Consider the following 11,856-nt stretch of genomic DNA (forward strand, 5'->3'; position numbering starts at 1 on the left):
CTCAAAGCAGCTCTGCAAAAAGATTATTGAAAAGCATAGGTCAGGGCATGGATGCAAAAACATGTTCTACTCACTGAATATCTCTTGAAGTACAGTAAATTTATCATTGAGAAAATGAAGCAACGCGGCAGAGGTCTAAACTAAAGGGATTTTCTATGGCTTTAGTTTAGGATTTAAATATACTTCTCTCTGGCTTACCTATATTAAAATATTTCTCTGCTTCTAGCTGACAACATCAAACTCATCATCTGGAGGAGTTTTTCATCATTAGGAATTCAGATGATGTCATCTGGAGGAACTCTGGAAAAGCAGGTTGATCATGATTGCAAACTCCATAGTGTGAGCAACAAGATGAAATAATCTGAACGAAAGGTTCCTCTAAGGGATTTTTCAGGTAGTAGTAGAGAGATATTTTATTTTAGGCAAGTCAGATAGAACTTTAATAGTATTCATTTAGATATAGTACTCAAACTAGAACCAAAGGAAGCAAGTAGAAGGAAGTCAGTGAAGCGTCCTTTAACCTTACCCTAACATTTTCGTGCCTAACCCTAACTGATGTTTTTGTGTGTATATAAATTTGTTCCTGTAATGTCAACACCAAATGGTACCTGTGTCGTTAATATGATGAACCAAAGGGTGTAAAAGAGCTGTGCACTTGATGCTTTAGGAAGCATCATTATCTGATGCCATTGGATAAAAATGTGTAGTGCTGAACCAGTAATGCTTTAAGTGAGTTACATTAAAGGGTGTTAATAATTGTAGTTAGTGAGTTAGTTAGTTAGTTATATTATTTTATTTGTATTTCTTAAATTATGTGGATTAGTTTGTAGAAAGCTGCTTAAAATAAAGAAAAAATAAACACAGCTAAACTGATACCAGATAAATGTTGGTACTAATGTTGGACAGGTACACAATGAGTCTCCTGCCACTATCCTAAATCATAAGAGCCCTACTCTTTTGCAAATTCTTGATAAATAAACACAACTTTAAAATATTGCATTTGAATAAGAGAAATGTTATTTCTAAGTATGTTTCTAGGCGTTATGTTTCTTAAAGGGCATAACATGACTTGAATTAATGCTGAGGATTTCATGAAACATAAAGGAAGTAGGATCCCAAGGGTGCCTGTTTAAAATAATGTTTATCAGGACATGACAAATGGAAAATTATCATTACATTATCATTTGCCCATAAAACATAGTTTTCTATCACACTGAGACAAGATTAATGCAGGACTCAGTAGTGAAATCAACCAGTGCATACAATTTTTTTTCAATTCATGTCTGGGAGAGTAGCATATCTTACATTTAAATCTGCTGAGTGGCTGCATTGGCCTCTTCTGGATGGAGGTTGTATCTGGGTGTGTTCGCTTTGTTCTCGGTGTTCTGATTTCCACCATCTAAACACTTAGGTTAATTAATTGGCAAATGGTTGTTTGTTTCTATGTGTTCAGGTAATTTGTACAAGCTGTAGCCTCTCACCAAGTGACAGCTGGGATAGGCTCCAGCCCCCCAGCTGAACAGGAACAGGATAGGCGGATACAGATAATGGATAGATGGACGGATGGATGAATGTGCCCTGCCTCTCATAGTTGGATTGCCTCCAATCTCACTACCAATCTAAACTGGAAAAGATGGCTGTTTCAAACAAATGCCAAACTGTAATAGTTCTGCTTGTTACCAGCAAACTGCCTTGGAGTGTTTATCCATGGATGAGTTTTACTGTGAGATGGATGTCTAAGACCACCATCTGCATTGGGTTGGATTGGGCCAACAGGTGGTTCTGAAAACGTGCAGCAAATGGTTACAATAGTACAAGTCACTGATTCGCTAAGTTGAACAGCCAATCAGTCACCAATGGGCTGAGATTGAAAAGATACAGTACAAGTAAATATTAGTGCATTGATAAAATTCAGTCACATTTTGTGTGACTGTGGAAAGGAAAATAGCACACAACAAGCACATAACCATAACAACACTAACAGAGGAAGATAAAAAAAGATGGAGAAGGGTGTATGTCTTTTTTTTTTTTTAAAGGAGCCTCAGGGACCTAAGTCATTTGGCCCCCGTAGTTTTTCAGCTTGGTCCCTAGCATGGATAAAAGACATCTTCGCTTTGCTTTTCTACACTCCCTTTTACAGCTAGCGACATTATCATTTATCCATGGCTTCTTTCTCAGCTTGGGCACTTTGATCCGTTTGCAACAACACGCACTCATATGCAATGACCCTGCGATGCACAGGGTGTTCTGATACATTTCACCAAACATGAAAGTTTCCTGCTGACCCCCATCTACCAAAAAATCCCCTGGTGTTGATGTTGTGACCAAAAAAGTGACTGATGGTATTAAGTAATACAGTAATAATTTATCAATTGTCAAAATAATTATTCAACCTCTTTTTTTATTAGGCATTTTAAAATCACCAGAAACAGCTCTTTTAAAATGCTTCTGACTGGTTTAAGTAGTACCAATAAATACGTAATCAGGGACTGTAGAGACTCTTAAGTTTGACAGATGGAGTTTAAAATATTTCAAGGAATCTGATGACATTGGAAAATGCTGTTAAAGACTTGGAGGGGTCGATGGTTGAGTTTTCTGTGGAGTGGTGGCAGTGGTTGTTGGTAGGCACAAAAACAGTGATCTGGGGAAAAAATTCCCAGATCACTGTAAGAAAAGAAAATGCTTTTTGATCTCTGTGGAAGGTGAGTGAGAGGTTTTTGCAAATTATAACATGTAGACAGAAGACTGGTGTGCTGAGAAAAACAAGAAAATAACAATTCAGTTTTACCTACTGGGGAGTGTAAGAGTCAAAGTTCAACCTACAAAGATGGAAAACAAGCACTCCTGTTGGAAAAACTCAATTTACTCAGCTGCCACACTGTGTTATGGTCTCAAATTAGGCCCAGAAATAGGAGAAAGAGAAGGTAATGTAAGAATGAAATAAGTAACACAGCGTGTTAAATATACCCAGTATGACATAAGAATTAATTAATTGATCTATAATAACATTGTTTTATTGTAGTAACAACCAATTTATACATATTTTACTGCAATTGCTTACATAGCTCAGGTAGAGATTTGAGTCATTTATAAACACATAAAGATAGATAGATAGCTAGACAGACAGACAGACAGACAGACAGACAGATAGATAGATAGATAGATAGATAGATAGATAGATAGATAGATAGATAGATAGATAGATAGATAGATAGATAGATAGATAGATAGATAGATAGATAGATAGATAGATAGAGAAAGATTTGAGTTTCGTTCAAACAAGCTGACAGCATTGTTTATTCTAATCTCATAACCATCCTTGTCTTTCTCCTAATCTCAGGAAGTCCCACTTTTAAGAGCTAATCCTCTCCTGTGTGTGTGAGAGGTTGTAGGAGTGGATTTATTAGACAAACAAAACAGTAAACCTCAAGAGAAATAAACATGAAATTGATTCAAATAAATCTTATTATCTGGGAATGCTTTTGAGCTTGGAGAAAATGCAGAGTAGTGGAAGCAATTTAAATCATCTATCAAGTTGCCAGCAGAAATGCTATAATTCAACTAATCAGAATAAAGGCATTTAATAACTGTGCTCTCTGAAAAATATGAACTGACAATAAAATGAATTTAATGTGCAAAGGCAGTAGGAAACATTTGTGCACTTAAGAATATCTGATGATTGGTTTAGCATCTTCACAAGCCTTAAGTTTCCTTTCTCTCTCCCAAAAATATCTTTAACTTTATAAAGTTCATATGAAGGTTTCAAAGTGGGATTATGTTCTTAGGTTTTAAAAAATAAATATTTTGTGTCACAACCATAAACACATCCAAATCATGTAAACCAGTAGATATCTTGAAGTACAAAGTAAAATACAAGTGTCAGACAAAATCAGTTAAGGTAACATCCACGACCAAGAAGAAGTTAGCTGGTTACATATAATTCAGAATATGTACTGTATCGTATCTACTGTTTGGCAAACCTCAGACATGTACAGCACAATCAATGACAACAATTTACCACATGCTAAAAAAAACATTTTTACAACAAATACTGACTAATCACCTTAAATGTTCGTATTTTAAAGTATTTTTTTGTATCAGTATTTTCTCAAGGGGGAATATAAAATACTTTTTACTGTAATTTAGGGTACAGCATGTAGGCAATGATGTCCTTTACACAGTATCTAAGCAATTGTAATCAGGAATGTGTTTGTGCACAGTATGTGATGCATTTAATGTTGTATATGAGTTTTGTATGTACATACAACGTAAAAGAATACAAAAAATAATATATGTAAAATGTTGAAGGCATAACATTCCCCAATGTGTGTGTGTGTGTGTGTGTGTGTGTGTGTGTGTGTGTGTGCATATTGTATAAATAAATATTTCCAGATAGACTGTGCAGCAGATTTTCTCCACTCTTTTGAAATAAATTTTTAGACATGCTGAGTTAAAAAAGAAATGAAATGAAAATAAAACAGAAGAACTGGACTGAATCAGAAAAGCTGCGGGAGTCTGTATGTACAGTAATGAGGGAGAAAGGAGCACAAAGCATGAACAACCTCAACAAGTCATCCATGGAAAGTGAAGTCAAGACATGAGAGACCATCACATTCAGTATGCAACTGTGTTACCATCAGCAGAAATTGAAGAGAAATAAAAGATGACTTTTGTGAAATAAATTGGCAATGTTCTTTTTCCCTTCCTCTTCTTAATTTTCACTTAGATGTGAATGTTTTGTTGAATTAAATTGATCTGCCATGTGCATTCATTTTGGAGCAAATTATTTTTGAGGTTTTATTTTCCCTCTGAACAGTAACCACATTACCATAATGCCTGTTGTACAGTTTCCATAGAAACCTTCCTTTCTGGAAATTATATTTTTGTAATGGCTGAGTTTTGACATTTCATGAAAATACACTGGTCAGAATAATTGTGTTACTGATAAAGACGTATTAAGCTTAATGTGTAATATGTTATTTACTTTGTGTATTTTCTTATTGAATAAAATTTGAATGTTAAATATGATGTATTCTGTATTTTTACAGTATCATTACTTAAAACAAAAATAGAGGTTAAAAAGTGTTAGATTCATATTTGCAAAATACATTTGAAAAGAATTGGAGGTATGGAATCAGCTGAATTGTATATAAAAAATATTTACAGCAGTCACAATTAAGTTTTGCTACAGTAAAAAGCAATGACAGCAAAATGTTTTCAGCATGTTGTCAGAAAGGGTCAGTTTTTTCATCTTCTTCAAAACTTTAAAATTAAATGTTAAGTGCATTTTTCTTCTATTTAAGGTCTGTAAACAGCAGTATGTGTTTGTGACAGATATGAACAAAGTTTTATGGAATTTTGATAAACACATTGATGAGTTTGACCTGTTGACTATCCAAACGCCCTAATCACAGCTGCATAATGTTTATACCATGTGTTTGTGACTGCTCCCCACTCAACTACATTACACTTTCACTTCTCTTTCTTCTGAAAATCTACCAAAAAGTGAGAAGGATGCTAACTTATAATTAAGTTAACCACATTTTTCTGTGAAAATTGTTTTTGTCTTTTTCTATTTACTGAACTTATCAATCCAAGTTATTTTTTTTATAATTTTTTTTACAGCTGCTCTGAAACACTGTAATGCAGAGTAAAGTTCCATAGCAGCACATGATTTTTACTTCCATGCAAAGCAAAGGCCACAGAATATAGACACTGTTAATCCCAGGCCAGAGGAATTAAAAGCCGGACATGTTGAACATGTCAGGCAAATGAAATATAATTCAATTCTTCCCCATATTAAACTACATCTAATACATCCAATTCTCTTGTCTCTGGTTGAAATATCTTATCCATAAAAAAGGCTGGGAATGTGGGAAGACATTTAAGAGAAATTCTGTTTGATATGTGCCTTGGTAAAGATAAGCCAGTTAATGAAGTTGGAGATAAGTAATTTAATTTCCCTGCCACCTCGGTGGGAACAGATAAGAGTAAAATGGAGAAGAGGAAATTGTTAGCTTGAACTGAGGGGAAAGGCCAAACTTCTGGCCTGAATGAAAATAATTTTTCTGGTAAATAATTAAAAGTCATTTCCAATATGAGAAATGCAGTTTCAAGTTACAGTCTGGCAATACTACGCCATCTGTTTGTTTCCAATAATATGTTTCCATTCATATTGTTCACAGTCCTACAGCACCTCCTCTACTTAAAAATCAAATCAAATTGAATTGATTTCAAACATTTTTGGAGCAGAGTTGGTGGCCAGCTAAGCTGTTTAGAGAATGTTCATTCATCCATGAGGTTGAAACCCACATTTCTGTTTGTTTTCTGAAAGATGTTTGTGCATTCCTCTATAGTTTTGTGTTTTCTTTGTGAGAAATAACTTTTAATAAATAAATTTTCCACTTAAATCTAAAAAAAAAACATCACTAATTGAATCAAAATAAAACTGACACAGTAGTTTCAGCAGATGACATCAAAAGAACGTACTGTATTTAATCATGCCAAATGCATCATCGCACCCATTGGAAGGATACACACATTATAATAAACAACACCATTGGTTGTGGTTGTTACAGCTACAGAAATGGTCACAACAGCCATATTTTTTAAATACAGAAAGGTTGATTAGTCCTTGTTTGACATTTATGCTATAGGTCAGTCTTTCTGAGAATTACGTTAAAAGTAAAATGAACAGCACTGCAGAAGCACTGATCCAACCATTAAGCATACTATATGCTCAGAAAGTCTCAGTGCTCTAAAAGTCATTTTCTTTTTTCTATAGGGAGACTGAGATATTTCTAAATCATTTTAAAGCTGTTGTTCATTGCTAAGGTGTCACATTTTCAGAAAGTACAATCTCTTTCATTGTCTCACAGTAATGAATGTTCCCGAAAGCATAGGCACAAAGCTCTTACTCTATTCCAATAACGGATGCCTGCAACACCGGATCTATGGAGAAGGTGGATTTAAGAAAGAGGCCAGGTAAACTGCAGTGTGATTTCCCACTGGGCCTGAAAGGAGAAACTCCATGGGATTTCTTGTGCATTTTTTCACATTGAAGTTTGCCCAGCAATCGACCCAGTGCCACACTACTTCCTCCCAAGAATGATTACCTGCTAAAAAAAGTGGACCTACTTACAAGCCACATTTTCTACCTTTATTTCCTTTTATGTGTGTTCCCTATTTCCCTCCTCTTTTGGAATGCTAATAACAGTTTTTCTTACTGAGAGTTGAGAAAAGACTGATAAATTGCCTCATTCTATCTGTATAAAGCAAGAAAAATAAATAATAAATTGGCAGCTCTAAATGACAGCTCCCTTGATTATCAAGGGTTTTTGGACGTTTTAAAGTATAGAATGCAGCAACGTTGAGTGCATTAATTTACATTTTCTTTTCAATACTCATTTTTACCTTCCATTATATTTACTCTGTGCTCATTTAACAGCAGAAAAATCATCATCCTCCTCTAATTTACTGTCTTTTCTAAGTCCTAACTGGGTGATGTATATATAGCAAATATGCCAGCTTAGTGCATCAATAAAAAAGCATTAACAAAGCTGGGATATGTTTTTCAGCATCAGAGCTACTTCAGCAGTAAACAAGTTTTTTTTTTCTACATTGGAAGGTCTCTTATAAAGGTAAGTTGTGTGAAGTAATAAGTAAAATTGGACATGAAATTGTAAAGTGAAAGTGAAAGGTAGAAAATTGCTGCTTCATTTGCTTTGCAAGGTCAACAGATTTGAGCGAAGCAATTTGAGCGATTTGAGTGATTCATCTTGGGGGTTTGGAAAATACAGTTGTATTAGCTTTTACAATATATGGGGAATCTATATAATAAATGTAGCAGAGCAAACAATGCATCATCAATTAATTGCTGTCAACTTTTCATTGCTACTGAGATGCACAGTGGATGATCTAAGCCTTGGAAATTTAAACTGTCACTGAAGAGGAATGAAGGAAATACACTGAGCTGATCTTGGCTGCATGACTGTGGTCAGTTTTCACTTAGAAGTTTTTGTTGGACAATTGTGAACCTGATAACAATTGAATCCTCTGCAACTGCTGTTGAGTGATATATACTTTCTCCACAGCAACCAAGCAGAGTGTGACAGATGGCAATGTGGGGGAAAAGGTGGTTGGAACAGCTTGCTGCCACACACTCAGACATTCTCCGCCTATTTCTCTCTTTTACACGCACACACACACGTATACACACAACCAACACACAAACACACACACACATACAGAGTATGCTCTTCAGTCTGTAGGAAGTCCTGAAACTGTCTGCTGCTAGCCCATGAAATAAGCTGCTCCCACACTGTTCCAGCATGTGCTTTAATTTTGAGCTTCAGTGGTCATTCACTCTATGACCTGGTTTCTCTCAGCTGAACTTCAGAGGTGTGGTTTTCTCCAAACTTGTCTTTTGAAGTAAAAGTACTAATTCAATTGATGTCTACATTAGGCCATAATTAGTATGGCCTAATTTGGAATCATAAGAGCAAAAAAATATATATTTGCACGTTACTAATTAATATAATTCTGTGATAAGAAGCTTCCTGCGATGGTGACACTTGGAACAAGAATAACTTGTGTCTGCCTCTCCAAGTGTGTTGTCATAAAGGCATAGATTTATTTGAGTTTTATACCCAAACAATATCCTTGATTAGCCAGTCCAGTACACTAACTACTTAATGCCATGCGATCTGATATGAGAGATAAGGCACATGCAAAATTATTACATATCTTTATCATTAACTATTTTAGGGTGGTAAATAGTAAAAACAAATTCATAATCTTGTTAATGGTCTGTTGTTTACATTATTCATGCCTCTAGATGTCATCATGTCGTTTAATTTTTGAATCCCATCCTTTTAGACCATGGATCAGCTGCAACTGTTCATAGATTGATTCTGGCTGTGCTGGAAATTCTCCAAGAACTCTGCGTTGGGCTGAAGCCATATTTTTGACATGCTCTGTTCCACTGCCTGCCAAGATTGTGTCCTGTAAATATGCATAGTACGGGTGTTGCTTGTTTGCATACAGCATGTTGAATAAGGTGCAAGGACATACACATGATGATATCAAGCCTGATTTCACAAGCTACTCATGACTGCCTCCCCAAGCTCGCTGACAACCTACTGTACTGGCTCCATTCCAGGAAGGATTATAAATTATTATTATAAACAGCTATCACGGTTGAGTTTATCACCAGTTCTGCTAATGAAATCTCAGAACAACTGCAAGCTAGACTCCAGTATATGCTGCAAATAGTTAGAACTACTTAGTGTGAAGAGTATGAAACATAAAATGTCTGTAGAAATCAACAAAAATATTTGTTCATAGTGGCAAGAAACAACCCTGTCTAGTAAAATTATGTCTTCGGCAAACTGTGATTACTGTATGTGATTGTGGTGAATGTTAGGTAAAAAAGGATGTTAAGAGACATGAATTTGACTCCAGAGTCCAAAAATACAAAATATAATAATAAAATAGAATAAAAAATAAAATTATAATTACAGTAATTTCTCATAATCCTAATTATGGTAATAGGAAAGGAAATCCTATGGCAATTTTTCTTTTCGGCTTATTCTGTGAGTATACGGTTGCCACAGTGGATCATTTGTCCACATGTTCACATACCTTAAAAAAACATGTTTGCAACTGCAGTTTACAGTAGCTGCATGGGAGCACACTTTGAAGGAAACTTAGCAACTGTTAACTGTAATTATAATGATATGTAATTATAATCAACCAGTGACTATGCCTTATTTATAATTAGATATATAGTGTAATTTGTGTCTTTTCGTTTTTGCACCAAATCCGTCAATTCATAAGCTGGTACAAAGTAAAAACTTAACACTCACCTATTGAGACACTAATTAGTGAGATTATTACCTAATTAGTGAGACTATAACACTAAAATAGTATTATGTTTGTTATATTGAGGTATATAAGAAAATCCACAGTTCTAACATGAAAAATTCCGTAAAATCAATATGACAAATTTGTTAGTAAATTTGTAATGATGTTCATAAGGCTTTGGAGCTCTGGTTATCCACGCCCTCCCCTTTCTCAGTCTGTTAAGAGCCCATTAGTAAATCTGTGACAGACTTCTTCTAGAAATATATGGGCCTTCACTGACCTTGTTTGATTACATTGTTGCTCACCATTTCTCTTTTGTGTGACCATGAAAGAACCTCCTTAGTCAAGTTACCATCCAAAGTATCAGATCCTGGATTTATTTGTTGGTTGCTTTTCTCATCATTAGCATTGAGTGTAAGAGAAGATGGATGGTTCTTTGCCTTTTCTACCTACACTTAGAAAGAACAAGGTTTTCACTGCCTCACTGAACAAACTGTCCACAATACAGCTTGAAGGAGATCACATTTTTGTTGAATGCTTCTGTGACCCCTTTACAGTCCGCTCAGGGTTTCAGCGACAATCAATTATTTGGTGTTATTTATTTATCAGACAGCATGAAATGTGACTAAGCACAATAAAAGAGTACTTTTACCTCTAACAGGGTTTCTGTAGTTGCATAAGTCACAGCTTCTGATTTATCGTAATTTTAGAATAATGACTACGTATCTAGAGGGCTGTGTGGAGTGTGAAGAATGAAGCAAAGATCAAGAGCAAGGCAAGGACAAGGAGGGCTAGGGAGGGCGGAGATCAGTCTCAAGCCTATGCTAGCCCAAGTTGCAAATTGTGACTTTAATGTTAATGCATTTTTAAATATATCCATAACACTCTGTTGTATCTCTCCACAAGTTTGTGCGAAAACATAGCACCGCTGTCTGTAAAACCACATGTTGTTTATGAGGCAATCCCTCTTTAGCATTGATGTGAAATCCATGTCAGTAGTTAAAACTTGTACAGCATGAGGCTTCTGCAGATCTACACTGCTATTGCGTGTTTAAAAAAAAGCTTAAAAAGTCCTGAATATACTTAATTTTTTTCTATTCAACATGAATAAGTTGTTTAATTTTAATTTTACTTATATCCTCTATTCTTTTTTTTCGAGTGTGAACATAAAGTAGGCCGTAAATTGCATTGGAAGGGACAAATATCTTAAATACTTTTAAAGTGAATTTGACTTGAATCCTGTAAAAATGTTACTCTTGTGATAAACACAGGTAAAAAAAGGCAACATTTTTACTGGTGTAAGATTGAATTATTATTTATGGCACATAACTTCACTCTGTAGTTTAATTGCTAAAAAGAAATAACTGAGAAGTAGTTGTGATATTGTTACATTTTACAAAAAATGACACATATATTATAAGTGTATATGTAGTCATATTTAGACCTTTAGGTGCCTGTTTGCTGCATCTGTATCAACAAGTGTGAATCCAAGGACGGCGATATGGGAGATGTGTGCACTAATCTCTTTTTAGTGACATGTGGACTAGTGAAAAACAGGAAAACAAACAAGACATTGCTATCGCTTTTCCTATGTGCACTTATGAGTGTCACATTTCACCAGGCAACAAAAGAGATCCCTGGCAGTTCACTTGAGCCTGCACCTCGGCTCTCTGTGCTCATCGGTGATAACAAAGAGCCAAGTAAACTGGCCATTTTGTCTGAGACTGGTGGCGTCATGTTTGATTTATCTAACGCGCATCTTTTTGGCTGTGGTGATGCTGAAAGGCACAGACTCTGTTTAGAGACACCCTCGGAAAGAACAACTGAACCGTATAGATATCAAATACTCAAACTGTGGTTTGATGTCACATATCAAAGCTGGTCTCCACATTCCTCCTGTAGTTACCCTCACATAATGATGCAGAAAACAAAGAGGAAGGCTTCTGGTTATCTACTCGATAGTCATAGTTTACTGTCTTTTCATAGTAATAA

This window comes from Channa argus, chromosome 2 (genome assembly GCF_033026475.1).
Source record: "Channa argus isolate prfri chromosome 2, Channa argus male v1.0, whole genome shotgun sequence".
Taxonomy (NCBI): domain Eukaryota; kingdom Metazoa; phylum Chordata; class Actinopteri; order Anabantiformes; family Channidae; genus Channa; species Channa argus.